We start from the raw sequence: 25,717 nt of genomic DNA, 5'->3' as shown, positions 1-25,717 counted from the left end.
GTAGATCAGTGTTCTCTCTGCTACTATGAGGGGAAAAGGAAATAGCTCGTTTGTTGATTATTAATTTATAAAATTTCTTCCATTCCCTGTGAGTGATGAATAATTTCTGCTGTACTTTCTTTTCCCTATATATATCCTTTTCTTATTTTTTCTCCTCTATGTCTTTACACACACACACACACACGCATACATGCACTCACATATGCATACATGCATACTTGTTCTTTGGTTGCACTCATTAATCTTATTTAATTAAGGAATGTCATTGGACAGTTAAAATTATATATAATTAAAAGCAGGAGCACTGAGTTTCAAAAAGGTTAAATAGTCTGTACAGACCCACAGAGGTAGGGTATAGAAATGCTAGGGTTGAAGCTCAGAGAGTTTGATGTAAAGACTGTGCTCAGTAGAACACAAGCACCCTGGGAGGCCCATTTGTAACAGCAGAACAGTGGGAACAGAGCAAATGAAAATCAATGGGGAATCAGATAAATACTTTATGATTCATCCATAAAATGGAATATAATACAGCTTTCCAAAAGACTGAATAGGATGTATATGTACAAGGGGTGGAAAATGCCCATGATCTATTGGTTCATAAAAATAAGGAAGCACATTAGAAAATGGCTTTTATATTTAAGAAAAAAATTTTTAATTTGTTTATTTTTATTTTATGTGTGTGAGTGTTTTGGCTGCATGTATGTAAGTGCACCTGTGTTGTGCAAAGCCTATGGAGGCCAGAAAAGGGCGTTGGATATCCTGGAACTGGAGTTATGGGCAGTTTTTAGCCTCCATGTGGGTGCTAGGAATTGAACCCAGGTCCTCTGGAAGAGCAGCCAGTGCTCTTAACTGCTGATCCATTTCTCCAGCCTCTAGATAATGAATTATTATATAATCGTGTTTCTGCTAAACTTTGACAAAGTGAGGTTGAGGATGGAAAATTTTCAACTGGAACTTAATTGAAAGTTTTACATATGTTAATAATAGCTACTGTTTTCATAGTAATTTAATGCCTGCTTCTTGATGTGAAGGAAGGGTTGGGCTCCCCCTAGCCCCTGCAGCTGCTAGAGCCTCCTCCATCGAGAAGCAGCCTTTCTCTTTCCATGAAGAACACATTTTCTTTGTTCCTCTGCCTGGATTCAACTATTGTCTCTACATGGCTTGGGGATTCTCTAGTTTGTGTGTTCTCTGTGAGCTTAAAATGTCTTTTTGTATTACTCTTAATCATTATTATTACTTTTGTCTTAAATATACTACATTACATTAAGACAACCTCCTTTTTCCTATTCCAGGTTTTTCTATAACCCAGTAAAACACTATTATTTACCAAACTTTCTTCAGCTTAGTAGAGTTATTATAAGGTTGAAGGCCATCCTTAGCACTAGTCAACATTCTCTGGATTCTTTGCAACATCTCTAAGGTGCTTTTCTTTGATCTCTAGCTGATATTCAGAACAAAACAAGATTGAGGTAGAAAAAAAGCTTTTCATATATTGGGATTCTCAAAGTTCTTTTCTTTCTGCTTTAGGAAGAAATAAGGATTTCATGACAAGGCTTCCTACTTTGACCATGACTTCAGTTTTTCCTCACTTAACAGACCTGATCTTCTTTACTGAGCATTGGAGGAAAATTCTCTGATGTCGACTTCTTGTGTGCCCTTCTATAGAAAAGTGCCAGCACTTCCCAAGGGCTCCGGGACAGCCTGGAGGGCAGCAGCAATGCCTTGGAACAACATTTGGGCCTTTTAAGGGAATCTGTAATCATCACTTCATTCATAAAGCTGGCTCTTCACAAATATATCTTTATAATACATTTGTTCTGAGTTACAAGTGGCTAATATAACAAGAGAAGCAATTTTAAAATGTAGGAAGTCGTTGATTCACCCCACCTCATCCTACCCTCCTATCCTTGAAGGGACTCCTGTTCACAGCTGGAATAGACTCTTGCCCATTTCTATGAGAGGGAAAAGCACCAACAGGCACAGTGAGTACTTGCAGAAGCCTCAAGTTCAGACTGAAGCAAGTGTCATGACTATGGCTGTATTTAATTTTCTGTTGACTTTCTTCCTACATCCTGAGTCATAGTCCTGGTGGATTTCCCTTCTTCTCTTCTCCTAGAGAAGCTGCTCTGGTTTCACCGTGGAAATGGTAGCAGGGACAGTGATGGAATTGTGGGGCTGGAGACTTCTGTAGTCTTGTGCCACCAGCTTCCGCTTTCTTCTGGGTCACAGACTGTCCCTTCTGACTTACTGTCATAATTCTTATGTTGCCTGAGTCATGCACATTTACACAGGTTTAGTTTTGGGAACTTGTGATTCTGTCCCTTGACCCAAACGCTCTGATCACCAGGTAGTTCAGAGACCACACCAGGGAGTGTGCATGGGGTTCCCTGAGGTGCCTGCCACCAGTCTTCTTGGCTATCTGGGAGCAGTGGGCTTATTGGCATCACAGCTGCTAATGAAATTAAGGACCAGTCTCCTTAGAGCTGCCAGAGATGGATGGGAAGATTTCTTATACATCTCCTGCCTTGGGTCCAAGGCCCAGGAACCTCAGTTTCCAAGACCCCACTGGACTCTTTCTCAAATCCTTCAAGCTGCCTCTTCTGAGCATTTTTTTGCTTCACATGGCTTGGAAAGTAATTTGTGATGTTTAAAGCAGCAGTCTCCAAAGAAGGTTGAGCCACTGGTTCCTTGGGTTGTGAAAAGAAACCATTTAAGTTTGTTTCTGTTATCTTTAATCAAAAAGCAAAGGAACCAGACTTTCCTAATATTTAATAGGAGTTGGCACAAGGGTTGAATAGAGTGGATATTGAAGAAGGATTGAGTGGTGATCTCACTGCCTGACTGTCTACTCAGTGTCTCATGAATCCCATTTAATCTGTCCTAGGATACCATTAGCTGATTACCATGATAAAAACAAGGTCTTCTCATGGCAAAGTTTTTACAGGGATTTGTATTGAAAGGGGAGCAAAGTTTGAAGTCTTTTATGCTTTGCAATGTTTCACCAAAGATCTTGTGACAAAGTGCTTAAAAACCTTGAAGCTAAGATACTTTGCTTTAAAAAAAAAGACATTTCAAATTTGCTGACCTTCACTGTGATAAGTCTATATCACTGGAGTGAACTACCTGGAAGACATTTAAAAGAAAAAAAAAAAGTGGGGCTGGGGGAAATGACTTAGAAATTAAGAGCACTGACTGCTTTTGCAGAGGACCCGGGTTTGATTTCCAGCACCCACATGGCGGCTAACAACCAGCCATAGCTCCAGTTGCAGGGAAATTCAGTGCTCTCTTCTGACCTCCGTGGGCATTGCCTGGCGCAGGTGCATTTACATACATGCAGACAATACAGTCATAAACATAAAAATAAAAACAATTAAAAAAATTTAAAGAAAAAACTTAATCAATCCCATTAATGTTTTAATGCATGAAGAAGGAATTGCTCTTTGAAAGTCTTGTTCCGAGAAAGCATTTAAAAAATAAATGTTTAGCTGGGTGTGGTGGCACACATCTTTGATCACAGCACTTGGGAGGTGGAGGCAGGTGGATCTCTGTGAGTTCAAGGCCAGCCTGGTCTACATAATGAGTTCCAGGACATCTGGGGCTACAGTGAGACCCTGTCTCAAAAAGACCAAAAAAATGTTTAGAACTATTTGTTATTATTGCTTATTGCTTAAAACAGTAATTTAAAAAAATTCTCATATTTTCATAGTTAAAAAAAAACCCTCTGGGGAAATGGAATTTTCTAACCCATATATTAAAAGCTCCCTCACTGAACAGTTTCTTGTCTTTCAAAATTGCTTATCCAAAACTGTGGAAATTTCAACATTCTCCCAAACAGCAGAATAGAATTTTTTTGATCTACACTTAAGAATTTTCCAGAATGGGTTTCCTTGTGCTGCTGCAGCTGCAGCCATGAATGCCCTCCAGCTTCAGAAGAGGCTTGCCTCTGGTGTTCTCAGCTGTGGTGAAAAGAAAGCCTGGGTGGACCCCAGTGAGGCCAATGAAATTGCCAATGCCAATCAATTCATGTCAGTGGATCGGGAAGCTGATCAAAGATGGGCTGACCATCCGGAAACCTGTGACTGTCTATTCCAGGGCTTGATGCTGGAAAAATACCTTTGCTCACCGGAAGGGCATGCATGGGGACATAGGTAAGCGGAAGGGTACCACCAGGGCTAGAATGCCTGAGAAGGTGACTTGGGTGAGAAGGATGCGGATCCTGCACAGGCTTCTCAGGAGGTGCTGTGAATCTAAGGTTGACTGCCACATGTACCACAGCCTGTACCTAAAGATGAAGGGGAATGTGTTCAAAAACAAGCAGATTCTCATGGAACATGTCCACAAACTGAAAGCAGACAAGACCCGCAAGAAACTCCTGGCTGACCAGGCTGAGGTTCACAGGTCTAAGATCAAGGAAGAGTGCCTCCTGGCCAAGAAGGAGGAGATCATTAAGACTGTTCAAGGAGAAGGAGACCAGAAATGAAGGTCCTCTCATGTCTGTACTTAGTGGCCTCGATCCTTAAAATAAAAGGGTCCTTTGTCTGTTGGGGGAAAAAAAAGAATTTTCCAGAATGAATAATTTCAGTGTGCTTTGAAATGACTGTAAAAATTATGATGTTTTAATATATTTAGAGGCCTTTGCAAGAGCTGATTAATGTTTGGGAAGATGAGAATGTCTACAGCAAGTTTTTGGCAAGTTCTTTGTTGTTTAAGATGGAGAAAGTAATGCGACCAAAGAGCTTCTTCAGTTTGGAGATACAGAACAGAGTTGCCCCTTTCCGCCACGATAACAATTAGAATCAAGTATTGAAGTAATCAAAAACTAGAATCAGACTTTAAAGTCACTATATCAGAGGATGAAATATTTTCAAAATAATACATCATTTTCAATTAGATTGAAATTTGTTTACTGGAAGATATATGTTTTAGAAATATAAAAAAATTGGTACTACTGTATTATTTACTTTCTGTTGCTGTGATAAAACGCCATGACCAAGTATGCTGAATAGCTTTAGCATCAACTTGGCACACCTGGGTTGAGGGAGCCTCAGTTGGAGAATTGCCTTCATTGGACTGTCCTGTGGCCATGTCCATGGGGCATCTTCTTGTTTGTTGAGTGATGTGGGAGGGCCCAGCCCACTGTGGGTGGTGCCATCCCTGGGCAGGTGGGCCTGTGTTACATAAGAAAACAGGCTGAGCAGGGGCCAGGGGAACAAGCCAATAAGAAGCGTTCCTCCATGACCTGTGCTCCAGCTCCTGCCTCCAGGTTCTTGCCCTGAGTTCCTACCTTGGAGTCCCTGATGAACTGTGACCTGGGAGATGTAAGATAAATAAACCCTATCCTCCCCAAGTTGATAGTGGTCAGAGTGTTTTGTCACAGCAATGAAGAAACAAACTAGGACACCAGGGAAGTTATAAAAGGAAGAGATTATTTAGCTTATAGTTCCAAAGGGGCAAGAGTCCATCATGGCCTGGAGGCATAGTGGCAGAGGTGCCTGGAGGAGGAGCAGAAGCTAATCATTCACATCTTTAAGCAGGCACAGGAAGCAGCAAGCGACTGGAGATCCCACAAAGTTTAAGAACTCTCTAAGCCCTTCCCCAGTGACATGTTTCCTCCAGCATGGCCATACCTTCTAAGATATCTCAAGACAGTGCCACCAACTGGGGACAAAATGTTTAAATACTTGTAACCTATAGGGGACATTCTCAGTCAAATGACCACAACTATTAACAACTTGTATGTAATATAACATTTAAAAATAGCTTACCTTATCTCTTTTGGATGTCCTTTTAGCATTCATATTTTTGTATATGTTGTAATATCTATGATAATTCATTTTTAAAATCTTTAATTACCTTTGTACACATATGGTTGGGCACTGGCATCCACAGTTTTCCTGACAGGTGTCAATAGTTAGGATGTTTGGTGGTTAAGGATTGGATAATGCATGTGAAACCAAAATCCATGAATTGACTTTTATTTATACCATCTGATATGGCATCTGTCATTTTATATCTTTAGAAGGATAAAAAGAATTAACAGGACAAAATATTGTAAATGTTCTGCTAAAACGTATGTATATATTTTACCTTTTTATTTTAGAAAACAGAATCATGGTATGTCTGTTTCATTGTAGTTTTCTTTAAAGCTTCAACAGTTAGGGGTTGAAAGACGGCTGAAGTTAAGATTTCTTGCCGCTCTTAGAGGAGTAGAGTTTGGTTCCTAGCACCCACATTGGGCAGCTCTCCAACTGCCTGTAATCCAACTTCAGGGGACCTGACATCTTCTTCTGGTCTCTATGGGGAACTGCACTTAGGTGCACATAGCCACACACAGACACACACTCTTACACTTAATTAAAAACTACATCTTTAGAAATCATTCAACAGCAAGTTATATTCATTCTTCCAAATTAATAGTTATAATTCACTTCTCTAGTATTTACATAGTGGTCCCTCATTTGCACATGCCACGTTTTATTAAACATTTTCCTAATGGGAGATATATGTGATTGTCCCAGGCTTTCTTTCCTGTTCTTTTTGCCCTTCTCTCTCTCCTTTGTTCCTTGCTCTGATTTCCTTTTCTCTTTGATGATGCTTTACCCTAACATATACAATTTTCTAATAAGTAATTCTAATAAATCTTTAGTTTTGTAAGATAAGTTACTCAACGTGAGTCTCTGGGGTCAAAGGCTATACCGTAGTCACCACTTACTATTTGGGGACACATCCCAAGATCCCCAGTGGGTGTCTGAAACTGTGGAAAATACTAAGTCCTATGTAGATATTAAGCTTTTTCCTATGCACTTGTGTCTGTGGTAAAGTTAAATTTATAAAGTAGGCCAAGGAAATGATTAATGGCAATAACTAATAATAAAATAGAATAATTACAATGAAAGTTATTTAAAATTTAAATTTATGAATTGTTTATTTCTAAAATTTTCTACTTAATATTTTTGAACTGTGGTTGTCTGTGGGTAATTAAAACCACCCAAAACAAAGCCTCATACATAGAGGGATGGCTATATGTGTTTTCAGGCAGGGTCCTTTACAGCCACAAAACCACGCAATTCCCAATGCCAAGTTCATTTCAATCCTCTGCTCACGCTTATATTGGTTAATTTCCTACTGGCAAGTCACATGGTGAATTAAGAACTAGATTTGGCTCTGGTTAGGAAGGGGGAAGTTGTGTGGCACAGTTTGTAGTCTACCAGGTAAGCCTTTCTCTACGTTCTTTTCAAACCTTTGTCTTCCTTTTTCTTACCAATTATGAGAGAAATCTTTTTTACTATTAGGAATCAAATGTCTGTTATATTCATGGAAATATTTTCTTCTTTCATTTATTTCTTGGTGGTGTGTGTTAAAGAGTGTTTTTTGACTGTGTTCAAGAGTGATCTGGAGCCAGGTATGGTGGCATGCACTTGTAGCCCCAGTTACTTGGAAAGCTGGGGCAGGAGGATTGCTTATGCAGAGGAGTTTGAGGCCAGCCTGGACAACAGAGCAAGACCTCATCCTGAAATAGAGAAACAAACAGAAACAAAACCAATCTGGCGTAGGAAGTTCTTTCTTGTTCTAGGATTTAGTAATACTCATAGTATTGCTGTTTTTTAATTTTCCTTTACAGCTTTAGTGTCTCTGATATTTCATTTTTTAATATGTAACACATCTTACCTATCATTGGTTTATTCTAGAATTCCTTATTAAATTTGCTTATTGAATAATGTATATTTTTTCTGTTGAATTGACATTCTATTTTTGTTATCTCTGAAGTTCTCATGTATAATTTGTTGGTGGAAGCTGTTTGCCAATATCCCTTGGTAAAACAATTCTACCTCTAAACATTTGTCCTTCAGCAACAGTGAATCAAATGAACACAAGGGTGTTCGTGCATCATTGAGGAGTAAAAGATTGAAAACAGCTCCTCCATTTTGAGACCAGAGGATAATAGAACAAGATTCAGCTATTACAATGAATATATATTATTTCAATAATGCAGGCATATTGTTCAGTGAAATGCTACAGTGCCCAGCTCTGTATGTTATATTTCCATTATATTTTTAGTAAACTTCATATCTTATTTTCCAGGCCTAAAGACACATATAGTGTTTAATGTTTTTAAAACTTAATGCATTCTTTTTTCTGATCTATGTGTATCTTCCACTTCTAGTCTTCATACATGAGACCACAGAAGAAAAGTTAGTTTTCAGCTTTGGATTTTTACATTGGACATGTCGAATCTATGATAGCGATGCTGTCTGATAGGAAGGCTTAGCTAGTCACCAAGGATGAGTCTAAGGCTCCTGGCCTCAGTTTTGTATCCTAAACCTTGCACACCAACCTTACTGTCTGTTGGACTCAGATGGAGTAGAAAAAGATTGCAAAGGATTTGGGAAGAAGAATTTTCTTGTTCCCTGTCTGGGATTGGTATTTGAGAACTGTGTTTCACTGAAGGCTTCTTGGGGTAGGCAGAGGAAACTGGCTCTCAGGAGAAGAGACAGTCATAGATCCTACTTGAACTCTATGGCGGTGATGACCCTCCACATAGATCCCATCTGGACTCTGTAGAAGGGATGAACTTCCCCATAGACCCCATCTGAATTCTGGAGGTGATGACCCATGAACCCCACCTGGACTTTGTGGACATGGTGATACTCTCCATAGGCCCCACCTAGATCCTGTGAATATGGGGACCCTCCCTGTAGACCCCATCTGGACTCTGTGGGGGAGGTCACCCTCCTCATAGACCCATCTGGACCCTGTAGAGGTGACAACACTCTGTAACACACCTGAGCTATGCCATAGCTGCAGAAGAGTAGAAATTGGCAGGGTTGACGTCAGAGACATGACTAGGCAGACAGAGACCGTGAAAAACCTTCCCAGGGAACCAAATCCAGAATTTTAAAAAGTGCTCCTTTGTGAAATAAAGGACCTAAGACTATTGGACCAGAAGAGGCCTCGCAGCTGAGGGAGGGTACCCCAGAACACTCAGCTTACCTCAGTACCATAAGATCCTTAGAGAAATTCTAGGGAGAAGAAAGGTGGGGTTGTGTAAATCTGTTTTCTGTTGTCATAACCAAATATTGGAGGCATAGTACTTTAATAAACCAAAGAGGTTCATTTAGTTTTCAGTTTTGGAAGTTGTAAGTCCAAGATCAGGTGACCTCCAAATCAGCCACTGGGAGGGTTTCATGGCAGATGGCATCTCAACAGCAGGAACACATTCAAGAGGGAGAGATCATCTGCTGATGCAGGAAGCTAGAGAGCAGCTTGGTGTTTGAGCTTATGAATAACTCACTCCTGTGAAAATTTCCTCACTTTGTGAGACAAGCACTAATTTTTTCCAAGGGGAGTATCTCTAATGACCTAATTACCTCCTGAGACCCCACCTCTGAAAGGTCCCCCTTCTTCTTAATATTGCCACAGAGCAGGTCCAGCACATGAGCTCTTGTGGGATAAACCACATTCAAATCATAACAGGTGGGCAAAGTTAAATTCACAGGAACAAGCTTTGTTTAGTTGAGGAAAATTCTTATTTTCCTGAACATACTCTTCCTTGTTTAAAATTAAGTTTTTGTAACTAGGTGCACTGGAAGGTCAGGGGAAAAACTAACTCCAGAGGTTTGAGAAGGCAAAAGACACTCTTTTTTGCACAGCACCTAAATTCGTGACCTGTGAAATTCATGCCTTCTACATGTATATTTAGATAAGAATAATAAAAAAAAAATCTGGAAGGACCCATAACAAGCTGTTCCCAGTGGTTCCAAAGTTTAATTTCCTACACTGAACATGGATCACTTTTGCAATAAAAATGCAAATCTAGAAAAATATTTCAAAGTATTCCATGTTCATTGTAGGCAATTTGCAAACTATGAAAAGTACATTTAAAAATTAAATCATTTGAATTTCTGCTATGCAGAAATAACCATCATTATTATTTTTATTTATTTTAGCTCATATATATGCATATCTTTTTAATGCATATAGATATGCATGTGTTCAAAGTGTATGTGTTCTTTTTACAAAATCAGAATTATATTGTTTCAGTTTATCATCACCTATATTTTTCTTTCAATGCTGCTAATGAGCATTTTTGTATGGCCTTAAATATTCTGTGAAACCACTTAAGAAGGCTCAGTGGGGCTTATACTATAATTTCTAAATACAGATGAGGAAATGAGGGTGACAAAGGTGAAGCAGGTTATCCAAGGACATACGACTGGCACGTAGCACACCTGGGATTCGAGCCGTGTTTTCCCATTATTGAGACCAACCCTGCCAAGGATGGAAGAATAAATGAAGAAATGTGATAGAGTAAATCAAGCACTCGCCATGGGTGGGTCCTTAATAAATCCACTTCCCTTCTTCTCTCACACCTTCCTGGTACCACCTTCCACAACAAATAAGTCTTTTCTTTCGCTGGGATCATGCCCCTTGGAGACAGCTCCAGTTCATAACAACTCTTCTGAGGAAGAGCTTGTTGATGGAGCTGCTGCTTCCAAAGCCCTTCTCTCCTTGATCTTGAGCCTCTGCCTTGGTTTCTTCTCCTTGCCAAGGGTCTGGCTCAGACCTTTCTTAGTCAGTTCCTGGCTCTGTGCCCTCTGGTACCATGTTGTTCCTCCAGACCAAGAGTGCCTTTGTCTAGGTCACCCAGGAGCACAACAGAACTTTCATATTGGATAAGATTTAAACAGTACAGGCAGCCAGAGTTTTCCCAATGCCACTTTAAATTTAAAGTGATCAATCCAATGACTTTATTGTGGAAACAGTAACTCTGTTTCAGCTAGTAGAAATTGAGGGTCTATAAATTTGAGATAAATCATTCCAGACATATATACATCTAGAGCTATAATTTACTCAGACATCAAGAGAAATGAATGTTCTTCCAATTTCTTTTCTAGAAGCTACATCTATGTGTCTGTTCCCTGGAGTCTGCACTCAGTATTCACCCCCATAGCTTTGGAAGTCTGTAGATGGCATGATGTCAGGAGCTCTCGGGGTCTGTGGATGAGATCACTCCTTTCAGGTTGGCTTCCAAGAGAAGAGCTGAAGCTAAGTAAGACTGTCCATCTCTTGAAGATGTCATGGGTTAGAAAAATCCCAGCCTCACTGGAAGCAAAAGTGTAAATGAAGGCAGAAGGTTGGATGAAGATAGTGGAGACTAGGAGAAATTAGGAAGACCAGAGGCCTGTTCCAATGAAAGACATTCAGAGTCAATTAAGAAATTGTAACAGTAATTCCTCTGAGAGCTTTCTAGTCTATCCCAGGATGTTAGCAGAATAATGACTCCTACCCCAAGGCTGTCTGTGCCCTAACACCTGGCATCTCTGACTATTTTATACTACTGGGTCAAGGCAATTAAGGTTGCAGATAGAATGGTGGTTGGGTTGCTAATAAATTGCCTTTTACCATAGGGACATTATCCTGGACTATCCAGGTGTACTAAATATAATCAAGAAGAAGGAGGAAGAACATGAGTCAGAGGAAGATGTGACTACTAGGAAAGGCATAGGGAGAAACAACATCAGCAGCTTTGAAGAGAGAGGGAGGGACCACAGGGGAAGGACCATGAGCCATTCTCCAGCAGGTGGAAGGAACAAGGAAAAGGTCTGCAGCTTTGGGCTTCCAGAGGGGCATTCTGTCCTGCCAACACCCTGATTTTAGTCCAGTGAGACCTATATCAGAGTTCCATAGAACTCTACGAGAATCAATAACTGTTGCTTGTGCCATTCTATTTGTGGCAATTCCTTGAGGATCAATAGAGAACTAATATAGATATTATCTTTTCAGATCAGAAAAATCTTGGAATTGTTGTTGTAGGACACTCATATAGAGAGGTGGGGCACAGAGGTTTTATGCCAGGAAGTAGAGTTTATTTTATACCAGCAGACTCAACAGGCTCATTCCTAAAGGCTGAGCCCCGTACACAGTGGAGAGTTACTTTAATACCCTCATCACACTCTGTTTTCTTTGTTTTCCCTATATATAAATATATATTACATATGTCCTGATTGGGTGCTCTAGACTACAGGGTTACTGCGGGCTTGCAGACATGCAAATGTACATGAAGACTGTGGCACATGTAGCCATTGATTTATATGCCCTATTCCTTCCCTTTGATTGGGCAGTGACAGTGTGTGGGGTCATCATGGCACCAGAGTCCCTCTAGGGGCTTCCCTGTAGCCTATGACCCTGCCCCTTAGAGTACCATCAGTGGCCTGGGGGGTGCTTTGTGGGAGGGTACCACACTATGAGACTTGAGACCTTTTGGGGTAGAAAGGGGTAGGTGGGGCATAGATTTGACCTTGACCTAGCTGTTGATTTGTGTGAGAGGGGTTCACAGGCCCATGGAGGCAGTTCATGAGGACTGAGATGAAGGTGGCCTTGAAGATCAGATGGAACTGGAACTCAAATGACCAATCTGTAGTTGACTGGCTTTGGGACAGCCGTTTTGCAAGACCCAATTTTCTGAGCATCTAAAACTATCAAAGCCCCCTTGGAAAAGAGCCAGCCTGTGAGATATTTGAGCAGCTATGCTAGACTTTACTTGATAATTTTGTGTTCATGCATTCACACACATGCCTATGTTTCAGTACTGGGAACTGAGCTCAGCTCCTCACATATGCTAAGCTAGTACTGTATCACTCAGCTAGCCCTTAAGGAAACTAACTTCAGATAGAGATCTTACTTAATGTGTTTTCGTGTGGCTTTTGTGGGTTGAATATGTTTTTATTGCTGATATCAAGTATTAACTTTTTAAAGTTTCAGGGTAAAGGTTCAGTGACTATCCACTGTTTCCCAACTGGGGATAGTCAGCATTGGTTTCTGGCCTGCTTTCTGTCTGTTGATACGAATGGTGTCCCATAGAGGACTGGCCCTCAGAACATGACTAGCTAGTATTAGAGAGTCTGTCTACAGGCCTAGCCTGAAGGAACCTGATCTTGTTAGAACTGAGACCTTTTTGTATATTTTCAGCATGGTTACTCACCATTCCTGGGGCACATCCTGCCTCTGTTGTATCAAGGCATATTTCAGTTTCACAGCCTCATTTTTTTCATTTGTGTGATAGGCATTAATAATGGAAATCACACCATGGGTTTGTGGCCAGATTTGAAGTGGCAAATCACATAGCTTTCTGAGCCTAGTGTATAGTAAGTGCTCAGATATAATCACTGATTCCTCTCATTGTTATGTCTAATTTAGAAAATGTCATATGAAAGGCTGGCTCTACTGAAAGTTAGGGCAAGAGTAAGGATGTGCTTTACCCCTGTAGAGCATTTGGATATTGGTGATTCAGTGGGGCTGGGTGTGGTGGAACACCTTCCTCAATATTGAGTCTTAGGTGTCCTAATTCAAGTGGGTTTTCTTGAAAGCTGGCTCTAGGGAGCCCAGATCTCTCATCCTAATTCCCTTGGGGTCAGTCTTTGAGATCAAGATCAGAGTGGAGGCATTCAGAATTCCTGAAGGAACTTACTTGGCTCTTGGTTTTGCAGAATATAAATTCAAAAGCTTGTCAGATTGAGACCAGGTAACTAAGAAACATGGCAAAGGAGTCTAGATGCTGACAGATCATGAGTGAGGATGAGATTTTGCTATTTTGGGTTGGGTAATTCTCTGTTGTGGGTGCTGATCTGAGCACAGTGAGGTGTTTACCATTATCCTTGACCTTGCTTATTAGATGTGAATAGGTGCCAGCCCTCCTCCCCTCAAGTTCTGATCATGAAAAACTGCCTCCAGATATTGCAGATGTTCCCTAGAGGGGCAGAATGGTCTCTAGTTGAGAACCACGAGGCTACACAGTGATAGAACAATTTATTAGAACAATTATGTTAGGTTGAGCAGTTCTATACCGTACTGCTCATGGGCTGTCTCTATCTCTAGTTTCCTTGTATTCCCTTTAGAAATACTATGATGTCCTGGATATCTCAGATTAGCGAAGCCAGAATGGCTGGGGTTGGGGTCTGGCACCAAAGGTTTTCTAAAACTCTCAGGGTGAATCAGATCTGCAGGAATGAGGACCTCTGGTCCTAAGTGAGAGCCTGAGTGAAGGCAGGAGTGACAGAACACGATATGGGCTGGTGGCAGCCCCTGGAGTTGCTCTCCAGGTTTGGCCTGGGTTTACATTAGGACAGTTGAGTCATGGCCACTTCTAGAAATCAAAGTATTGTTTTATTTTATGACATTAAGCCACATTGATTTGGGAAAACAAATATAAATTTAAACTAACCTTTTAACTGGTCTGTAAGTGCCAGAAGTCATTTTATTAATGTCATTATAAAACTTACTTTTAACTAAATTTTTTTATTTGCATGTCAAAATAAAGCTGAGGTAAAATTCTTCTCTTGAGAAGATTTTAAAAGCTAGCTTCTAAAAGGTCCAGTTGTTCGAGTTTTCCTTAACATAGACTTGTAAATACTAGTTTGTATTTACTAGTAAATACTTGTAAATATTAATCCATACTGAATTTAAGCCATTTCAGTTGTTTGTAGTTCAGTATAGATCTCTGTGGTACCTACTGTATGAACTGTACATCTTAGAAGTTGGTAGGCAGATAGGTGAGGAACAGTTTTCTAAGATTCTGGATGCATGCACTTATGTCTGTGACCTGTTCATCCATCTGACCAGGCCCAGGCTAGGTGGTAAGAAAAATAGAAGGTTCTGAATACCTCCAGATGCCCCTGGCAAAGACAAGAAAACTTACTTCATAATCTACCACAGGGAAGGATTGAATGTCCTTCCTGTAAGACTGCAGGGAGGATAAAGCAGGCTGTAGTCAAGGGAATTTAGTACAGCAATTCTGAACATCATGAAGCCAGGTTAGCCAGGCATAATCACCCAGTCATGATCCAGTGAGGAAGTCAACCACCAACCCCCTTGGAGAGCTTGGGGTAAGTGGGTAAGCACTGGACCAGAGGAACCCTAGGGGACAATTTTCAGCTCTAAGGCCTCAGAGGCCACTGGGAGAAGGAGGAGATTGGAGCTGGAGAGTACCCAGGATACCAAGCATCTGCCAGAGACCAGTTGAACATAAAGTGACCAGCACAGCCTTTGTTTCCCAAGTACTGGAGGTGGGAGAGGTTGTGAAGAAAATTCTGGGACATAAAGAGGCTGTGCTGTTTTTACACATTTGAGTAAAAGGGGGAGCAATTTTGTGACTCAGCTGTATCTCATACCATCTATTCAGATCTGTTTTCACTGACTCACTGAAGCATTGTTTACTGAATGAGTATCATGTTCCAAGCCCAGTTAACTATTGCTTATAAAGACTGGGATTTTGAGGCTGGAGGGGTGGCTCAGTGGTAAGAACACTGGTTGTTCTCACAGAAGGACCCAGGCTCGAATCCCAGCACCCATATGGCAGCTAACAGTTGTCTGTAACTCCAGTCCCAGGCAATCCAACAGCTTCTTCTGACCTCTGCAGGCATTGCAGGACATGGGTGCACTTACCTACGCAGACAATACATGAATACACATTAAAAAAAAAAAAAGACTGGGATTTCGTTTGGGCTCTGGGGTGACAATGTTGCATCAGAGAGACAGAGTCTTCACCTTATGAACACCGAGTCTAGCATGGGAAGCACAAATGAGGAGCAGATCTTCTTTAAGCTACTACTGTACACAGGGGCTTCATGTGTGCTGTGTTTTGAATGAGAATGATTTCCCATAGGCCCCAAGTATTTGAACACTTGGTCCCAGTTCATGGCACTGTTCGGGAAGGGTTATGGAACCTTTAAGAAGTGTGGCCATGCAAGAAGAAACATATCATAGCAGGCAGACTTTGAGAGATCATAGCCATGTCATTTTCCAGTCTTATATGTTTTTGCTTCCTGTACCTGCTTGAGGATGGGGGTTCTCAGCTTTCTGCTCTGCCTTCCTCCTGCCTTACCTCCCCAGCATGATGGACTCTTATCCCTCTAGAACCATAAGCCTAATAAACCCTTCCTTTTATAAGTTGTCTTGATCATGGTGTTTTGTCACAGCAACAAAAAAGTAACTAATACTGTGTGCATCATCTTTGTAAGATTCATTGCAAACCTTATTTTCAGGGTGCGGATAAAAATGCACTAATTGCCAGGCATGGAGGCAAATGCTTGTGATCTTAGCATGTGAAAGGCTGAGACAGGAGATGCAGTCCAGCCTGGGCTACATAGTGAGTTCCAGGCTACCCTGGGTTTCAGTGTAGGCCTTATCTAAATAAAATGTATTAGTCATTGCTATAGGTTTCTTGTAAAATGTTCCCTACAGGCACATGTGTTTGAATGCTTGGTTCCCAGCTGATGGTGCTATTTAGGAAGGTTATAGAACCTTTGGGGGGTGGGGCCTAGTTGGATGGAATGGTTCACAAGGGGCAGGCATTGATCATTATAGCTTGGTCCCACTTCTGGCTGGAGCTCTCTCTCTGCTTCCTAGTTGGTGCCATGTGAAAAGCAGCTGTTTTAAGCTCCTGCCACCTTGGACTGAGCTGTTCCAGCTTCTCTGGCCACTAGCCTTCCCTTATGATGGACTGAGATCTCCTAAGCTGTGAGCCAAAATAAATCCTTCTTCCCTTAAGTGGCTTCTTTCAGATATTTTGTCACAGTGATGAAAAAGTAACTACTATAGTCATGGCAAGCATGAGAACTTAGCGGATTTGGAGACATACACACACTTGCACACCCACATACACGTGCATATGCATATACAAATAACATATGCATACATACATGTATGCACATGCACATACACACGTGCACGTATATGCATGCATATGCACACACAAGCTTATGCACATCTATACATACATACATTCTGAAAGTTGTCTTCACCTTTCACCAGTGTGATCTCTAATGTTTCTCAGTAGCTGATCCCAATAAGCATGTCATTAGAGCTGTCTGAATTTCAGGAGAGGCAAGCCTACTATTAGAGGGGTGCAAGGAGTTAGAATTACTCCTGTAAGGAAAGTCCTTGACATAGATTCCACCAGACATCAGATTGGAGCAATTTTGGCCCATGGACCTTGCATATCTGACTGCTGAGCCACACTTATTCCCTCTATATGTAAGGGGATACACAAAGTTGGAAGAAAATGAATAATGGGGGAACTGTAGGTCTCAATAATCTGGGAGCAGGGTGAGCTTTCAGTGTTAAACCAGCCTACTTAGCTGTGGTCCACAAACTGCATTGTGTCACAATAGTACTGATAATTGGAAATGTAGTGATGAAAAGTTGTAAACTCAGAAACACATTAAAACAGGCTCACACATAACTAAAGACAAAAGAAATCTTATCCCAGAAAATAAATGCTAAGAGAAAACCTGTGAAGTTGACCTTAGCTCTGAGCTTCCTGTAAGGCGAAGCAACAAATAGAACAGCACAGAACACCCATCCCTAAACATGTTACTTTTTATCTTTTTTTTTTTTTTTGCCTTTTTAGCTTAGGTTTTGGGGAGGCATTTGTCACATGAGTTTCTAGATAGGGGACATGGATCAACATAGTGGATCGTGTCTTTGCTTGCAGTTTTACAAACAATGCAATGCAAATGTGATTTCTATGGCTGCTTCTTCTGTCAGCCCTGGATGAAAGCCAAAGGCATAAACCATGTGATATTCTTGTTCAGTGTAAGTTTTGCCGTGGAAAGCCAAAATGATACCATCCAGAGTTGAAGCTTCCTAGAGATTTGAATTGGCACAGGATAGAGTTTAAATGCTTTAGAAGAAATTAAAATTTGCTGTTTCTTAGCCTTCTTCCTGGCTAGTGTCCACTTAATTTTTAAGATGTAATCCCAACATCATCTGTTTCAAGATAACATTCCTGACTTCCTGAGGTTATGGTATGTGCCCTACTATGTGCTCACACAATGCCCTATGTGCCCCTCCCTGATAGTGCCCCTCTTGATTATGTTGTTTATGTGTCTATGTTGAGGAAAGTCAGCTTTGAAAGATAGGTTTGATATTAGTTCTGTTTATATATCTGGCTCTAACACATAGTATGCCTTTGTGGGCATTTATTTGGCACATCAGTAAGGTCATGTAAAGAGGTTAGACTCTGAGCTTTGGCACCAGTTACCAGGTTCAAACTTGGGCCTTTGCCTTTGGATATAAAATGTTCCTCACATACTCATGTATTTGAATACTTGGTCCCCAGCTGATATCACTGTTTTGGGAGGTTTCAGAACCTTTGAGAGGTAGTATCTCACTGGAGGAAGTCACTACTGAGTAGAAGTGGGGCTTTAGGGTTATAGCCGAATTTGCTTCTGACCCTGATCTTTCTGCTTCCTGGTCTGCTGACATGTGAACATATCGCCTGCTCTTGCTGCCTGGAGCTGCCCACTACCATGCTTTCTCCACCATGATAGACTGTAACTCTTAAAACCATGAACCCAAATAAATCCTTCCTACCCTATATTACTTCTTGTTTAAATTTTTTTTTTACTTAGCATACACAGTATTAGGTATCATTATGACATTTTTGGACACTAAACAAACAAACAAACAAACAAACAAAAACCTTGTTTTTGTTGATTCATTGTCCCTTTCTTCTCTCCCATCCTCATGACAACCCCCTTGTCTGCTTCTAACTCCTCTTCCATAGCCCCTTTTTTGTTCTCATGTCCCATGTGTCCAGTTGTACCCTCCTTCCTCAGTACCCTATCCCCCCCTCTTGTGGTCTTCTTTCTGATTTTATAGCCTATATCCATACTCGCTACCACTTATATGCATACATATAGATATTTTAAACTAGTGCCTTAGTTAATTTTCTGGTGCTGTGATAAAATACTCCAACAAAAGCAGCTTAAGGAAGGAAGATTTCATTTTGGCTCACAGTTCCACCATACAGTCTATGGTGACCGAAGTGTTGGCTGTAAGATCTCAAGGGAACTGGTTACATTGTGTCCACAGTCTGGATGCAGAGAATGATGAATGCTTATAGTTAGCTCGTTTTCTGCACACCTTTAATCCCAGCACTTAGGAGGCAGAGCCAGGTGGATCTTTGTGAGTTCGAGGCCAGCCTGGTCTGCATAGTGAGTTCCAGGACAGCTGGAGCTACAGGGAGACCCTGTCTCAAAAAAAAAAAAAAAAGATTTCAGCCTAGGGAATGGTGCCACCCACAGTGGGTGGGTCTCTCCACTTCAATTAAATGAATCAAAATAATATCCCACAGAGGCCTGTCTTCCAGGGCTTTTAGAGAAATCTCATCAAGTAACAGTTGTGATTAGCCATCATAGCCAGGATGCACATATGAGACAGAGCATGTGATTTTTGCCTCTCTGAGTCTGTATCACCTCACTTAGTATAATATTTTTTTGATCCAATCATGCTTCTTCATTTTTCTTTACAAGTGAATAAAATTCCATAGTGTTTATGTGCCACATTTTCCTTGTCCATTCATCTGTGGATGGACATCTGGCTTCTTTTAGGTGTTTCATCAGTGATGAGAAATGTAACTTACAAAAAGTTGGTACTGGGAAGTGAGATTGTGACTGTTGCTGTCAGAAGTCTGCCCATGTTGTTCACAAGCCTTTGGAACTGGTTTATGGGGTGAATGTGGAACACTTTAGAGTTGAACACTGGAGAAGCCCTAGAATGCTGTAAACAGAGCTCAATGGGCCATTCTGACAGGAGTGAGGAAGATCAGAAGGTTGACAAAAGTGTGGATGTTGATGGGAAGGCTTGTGAAGTTTCAGAGGGGAACAGTGACTCTCTCAATAATTGGATCAGAGACCATTCATGCTGATTCCTGGGAAAGCACCCAGCTGTGTTCTGTTCATGTTCTAAAATTTTGGGTGAGACTGAATTCAAAAGTAAAGGACTGAGTTGTTTAATGGAGGGAATTTCAAGACAGCATGACAATCAGGATGTGGCATGGTTACTGCTTACTTCTCTTAGCCAGATTTACAGAAAAAAAGAGAACAACAAGTCCAACAGAAAGGTAAAACCTGCAGTTTGGCAAGGAAAGGAGTATTACTCAGAGAGACACTGATGTTGAGGACAAAGTGGTTATAAATAAAGGGGCTGTAATTGTAAAAGAGATTAGTGCCTTGGGAGAGAAACTAGGTATTTTGCCCTGGGACAACAGGAAAGGTGTCTTGAGGACTAGACCCCGGCACTGGACTAAAGTACTAGGATATAACTATGAAAACTCATTTGAAAAAGTTTAATTTAAAAGGAAAGTATGTGGCAAAGAGTCAGTGCATAGAGTGCCACAGCAGGGTTGCCTTTCTTCCACAGGAGCACCTACTGCTTTCCTAGCTTCATCCACCCAGGCAGTCAGAGGCCACTGCAGTTTTGAAAGTGGAGGCCAGATTATCTTTCAAGTAAGCAGAAGAAGTTTGGGTTGTTGTCCATGTAGTGCTTGTTTTTCAGGCATTCAAAGTGCCGGAGTTGCCAGGTCTTTGAAGTTTGCACCAAGTTTCCAGAAGGCTGTTGAGGCCAGACAGTATTTGAGAGTGTCAGATTCTCTGAAAGAGGTCCCGAGAAGGGCATGATGCTGTGAAGGTGAATTCCAAGTTATAATGAAGATCCCAGAACACTGATGATGTTAGGTACACAGGACTTGAACAGTGCCTGCTATATAGGAATTGCTGTCATTGGTCATGATTGATGATTTCAGTCTTGCCAGTGTTAATGGGCAGTAGGCTGAGTGTAGCCTATGCTGTAGTTGGTACATAGATGATTATTGGTTATTCACAATAGGTCCTGGGTGCAGATTATCAAACATATGGAGGACTAGGTAGTAGGCTGACCCCTGTGTGTTCGCTGACTTTCTAGGTCATTTATATTGAGAGGTCATGTGTCCTCACAGCTTCCTGTCTATCCACATTGGGCTAGGTCCCCAGGACTGACTGGCTTATGACAGAAATCAGTGCTCACTAGCTCACTTGTGGAGTTACACGAGTTCCCTGAAGCATGCCTTTCTCCTATGTCTCAGGCAGAGGATGGTACTTGGGAAGGCAGAGACTATCTAGAGCTGATCTGATGGTCCTCCCAGATGTCTGTGCACATCCCAGCCATTATGGGCTTCTCTCTACCCTTTGCACACTAACTACTTTCTTTACCCTGAAATTCACACAGGTCTGTTATTAGAAAGGGGTTAGGAAACAACATTAAGTGCTTTTTATTGCAGTTGTACAGAACATGATGTATGAAATGGGTTTGTTGATTTTTATGCCAGGGGCAATAAATGGAGGTCTGGACTCTAGAATATTTCAGTACCTAGTTAGGCCTGCAACTGACCTGGTAACTGTGTCACTTCAGTGACCTGATTATCTGCGTGCTTCTAGTTTCTACCACTTGAGTTTCTTCTAGTTCCTATAGTGAGCTTATTGTAGGCACATGGACTCAATAATTTTTCTGTGTACTTACTGCTGGTTTTGAAGACTGGAGATGCTTTGCTTTTTCTTATGTAACAAAACTGTAATACCCTTCTTTTAAATCTTTCCAAACTTCTTCCATTTCCCAGTCTAGCATTTCTCTGAAGCCTTTCCCACATGCCCAGTTAGCTCTCAGTTGAGAGGTCATGTATCCTCACTCCTTCACATGCCCAGTTATCTCCTTCACATGCCCAGTTAGCTCTCCCATTGTAGGCCCTTCCAGACAGCCTTCCTTCCCCAAAACACATGTATTATTATCTGCCCTCACTCCATTTCCCTTAATGGAACATGGTCTGATTGAGGTAAGAGACCATCTGCAACTTCCCTTATCCCTCAGGCTCACCCCCATGAAGGACAGAATGTCTGGGATCCCCCTCTTTCTCTATATATGTTGAAGGAGTCCAGGTTCTCTGTTCTGTAACTTTTTAAATCATTCATCCTTCTAGAGGGATGTATTGATCAAAGTGAACCAGTATGTTTGAACTGTTTCTTTGAACAGGCTGTTATAAATCCCCAGCTCTTATGTCATCCATCCGACAGGGTGTCAGTCGTAAGGTTACTGATGGATCCTCCCCTCCTCTTACACTGTGCCTGATGTATGCTCATTTAAATAGGCTGTTAAATGAAGCTGTAGTATAAGAATCTGACATCCTTCCCTTTAGGAATGATAAACAGGTCTGAGCCCAAATTGGACTTGTAGGCTTGATCAAGAATTCTCTAGGAAATTGTGTCTGTTCCGCTACTAGAGTCCAAAGAACGCAGAACACAACCCCCCCCCACTTCTTGGCCTTTGTGGCTGTACATGAAAGCAATGAGAGAGCCATCTGTCCCTCATCCCAAAGTCTATCTCAGTTATTCCACTTTTTCAAAGCTCAGGAAAATACATCTGCATTCAACATTCTGGAGTTTGCTTCTCAGCTAGTTTTCAGGGCATGGTGTAAAAAAACAACATTCTTTTCCTGTGTAGCTTTGCTGCCAAGTAGCTTTCTTCTATCAGGCTGGCATAGGCAGTAGTCATCCCTGTCCTGACTACTTCCATCTTCTGTGTACAGTTTGAACATTCCTGATATCCAACTTCCAAATCCTAAATACTCCAAAGTCCAACTTTTTGAGAACATAGATATCACATAAACTATGTAAATGCTCCAAAAAGAAAAAAACTCAGCTACTGACTGTTGCTTGACTTTCTGACTTTTTATCTTTTAATTGATTAGGCAATTCTGATCATATGCCCATGTATACCTTCTCTCCCTCCCAGAGTATTTTGAAATGACATGATGTGGTTATATTTTTATGACCAACACGATCAAAGGCCCCTGGCAGCAGTACATGGGAACCTGGGCATATTTCAGAAAGTAGAAAGTGAACGGATGACCAGACCTGGTGGCATATACTTATAATCCCAGCACTCTGGAGGCTGAGGCAGGAGTGATGTGATTTCAAAACCAGTTTGGGCTACAGAGTAAGACTCTATCTAAAAATAGTAAAAAAAAAATAAGAAAACAGTGAGTGGAGGAAGGGAAACTGGCATAGCAATGTGAGGATGTCACAACTTTAATGCTTGATAATAATAATGCTTTGGGGAACGAGCTCATTCTATACCTATAAGCCTCAGAATCTCAGCACCAAGTCCTCCAAAAGTGGAGTTAGACAAGGGAAGGGAAACAAACACAGGTTAATGTTGAAGGATGGGAACCATTGGCTTCTCTTTCTTGTTTGCTCCTAGAATACTAGCAACTAGAGTATACTTCTTATAGAGTGCATTAGTGTCCAGAGACCCATGGCCTCCAAAGACCCATGTGCTAAATCCTTGGTCTCTAGCATATAGCACTATTGAGAAATGGCAGAACCTTTAAAAGATGGAGTCTAGTAAGAAGTCATTGCGTGTGTTTCCTTGAGGGGAACTTGTAGACCCCAGCCCTTCTCCCTTTCATTTTACTTTGCTTTATTGAGACAAGGTCGTGCTACGTAGGCCTCCCTGGCCTGGAACTCCCTATGTAGACTATGCTTGCCTCAGACTTGCAGTAATCCTTCTTCCTCTGCCTCCTGAGTGGTGGGATTACAGGCAGGAGCCACCATATCCATCTCCCTTCTTTCTTTTCTTTCCCATACATGAGATGAATGGTTTTGCTTGAGTAGGGATTTCTTTTATGATGCTCTGACTAAGCACAGACCCAAGGAAATGGGGCTAACTGGTCATAAACTAAACTCTGTAAAACTGTGAGGTGAAACAAGCCTTTTCTCTTTATGAGGTAATTGCCTCAAGTACTTCTTATAATGATAGAAAGCTGACTGATAATAATATTTTTCAGGAGGACTCTTTCCTGAAGAAATATGACAACTCTAGGAAAAGAACTTCATGTGCTGATACTGTGGAGAAGGGTGTCTTCTAAGGCTAAGGCAAGAACTTGCTGTGGTTTGAATGTATCTCTCAAAGTTTCCTGTGTGGGAAACCTAGTCCTTAGTGTGGCTCTGGTGAGAGGTGGGGCCTGGTTGTAGGACACATCATTCATGGAAAAGTCTGACATGGTGCTTTCAGAACCGTGTTTATGGCTGTGAGACTGAACTGTTATCAAAAGAGCAAAGCCCAGCCTTGAAGTTGCTCATGCTGTCTTCTGTGCTGTGTGACTTTCCTTCTGTCATGCATTTTTTTCTCATGATGCCATCTGCCATTGCCTGGATGATGGTTCTATCTATATCCAGAACTGCAAGTGAATCAAACTTCTTCTACTTTTACATTATCCAGTCTGAGGTATTTTCTTACAGGAAATGGAGTAAGACAGAACTCACCGGCTACAAGCTGAATACCATGTCCTTCAAGGAGCTTTGTAATGCCTCAGTTTAAAAATGAAAACAGTACTTAAGAACAATTATGCACTTTAGAAGTATCTCTTATGTGAAAGACAAAATGCCGTTAAACTTGTAAAAGGGATCCAACACAAACTGACGAATACGAAAATTTCGAAGATCCTGTTACAGATAGGTTTAAAGAAGTAGAAATCAATTATATCATTAAGACATAAACAAAATATTGTCCAAAAGTAAATACAAAGTAGCAATTGAAGATTCAAAAAGTGATACATAAAATGCAAAAAAAAAAATCATAGGCGAAATGTTAGAAAATAATGAGGTGAAAGAAAAAGCAATGAAGTTCAAAAGAGGATTGGAAAGCTGATAAAAATATACAACTCCGTTCTAGACCTCAGTATTCTAGTCGAAGTTCTAGAGTGAATACGGAAGAAGATGGAGAAAACGAAAATAATGCTACTAATAAAACAGGTCAGAGTTTAAGGACATGTGTCTCCAGACTAAAAATGGTTATTAAACATTATTCTCTGTGCAGAGTGCTTATCCCTGAATAGGACACCGATATGAAATTTCTCCCTCCAAGGTTCAGACATCTTTGTGGAAGCTTGGACTGAAAGGTTATAAGAGCCAGAGGTGGTAGATGACCACAAAGAAACCAAGTTTTTTCCAGACAGCTGGTCAATTAGTTATATAAACTCACAGCAATGCTGCCAGCATACACAAGTCCCATGCAAGCTCAAACCAGACAAAGTCCCAGTATAGTCCTGGGGAAAGTGGGTCAGAAACCCTAACCCTACCCGAGGAGCTACTGGCAACTGATGGCTGCCAGGAGGGGGAGAGTCAGTCTCATTAGTGGTGAGACCCTTGGTAGGTTAACCAGGCTCCAGTGATGGACCCACACTGAAGGACATTTGGGTACCCAAATTAGACTGTATAGGCCACGTATATAATATATATCATATATGTATAACAGAGTACAATAAATTGGTAAGGGGGCAGTATGGCAGGGAGATGTGGATAGGGGAGAGACTCTAAATAAGAGGAAAATAAATGTAAAGAGTACCCGCCTGAGGATGCAGGTTAAAGAGGTACAGACGGAGGCAGGAAATATAGGAAGAAAGAGGAGAATGGAGAGGGGATATGGAGGAAGGGAGGGTGATGTAGAATGAATAAGAATTAGGCATTAGGATGTTTGAGAGTTGTGCTAATACCAGAAGACACCAGAGAAGGATTATTTCTGTGGAAGAATTAATATTAACTTACTCTGGGCTAAGTGAATCTATTAATCAATATGATAACCAAAAATCCATCCATGCAAAATTCAAACATTTACCCATGGTATACTTTTTTAAAAGGAGCTTCCATAGGGTAGATTTCAGAAAAATAAAGTAAAAGGATCCATTTAGCAATTATAGGTACCAGAGGAGTACAGGGGAAAGTCTCATGATAAGCCATTCAATTAGAGGCCAGTGGGTACGTCTAGGGGCATGGCAGTGAGAGCTGTGATGGGCTGTCTCCATGGTTGTTGGATATTGAAAGTCTGTCTTATATGGTACAGCAAATAT

The 25,717-nt window shown here is 41.1% G+C and overlaps 1 protein-coding gene and 1 pseudogene across 2 annotated transcripts in view; both read left to right on the top strand.

Annotated features, from left to right (window-relative positions):
* Grid1 (glutamate ionotropic receptor delta type subunit 1) overlaps positions 1–25,717 on the top strand; it is an 829,150-nt gene that overhangs the window by 429,144 nt on the left and 374,289 nt on the right. The gene's annotated exons all lie outside the window — the stretch shown is intronic.
* LOC103726820 lies at positions 3,910–4,480 on the top strand (annotated as a pseudogene).

This window comes from Nannospalax galili, unplaced genomic scaffold (genome assembly GCF_000622305.1).
Source record: "Nannospalax galili isolate Female #2095 unplaced genomic scaffold, S.galili_v1.0 scaffold409, whole genome shotgun sequence".
Taxonomy (NCBI): Eukaryota; Metazoa; Chordata; class Mammalia; order Rodentia; family Spalacidae; genus Nannospalax; species Nannospalax galili.
This window is presented reverse-complemented; position numbering and strand designations above follow the sequence as displayed.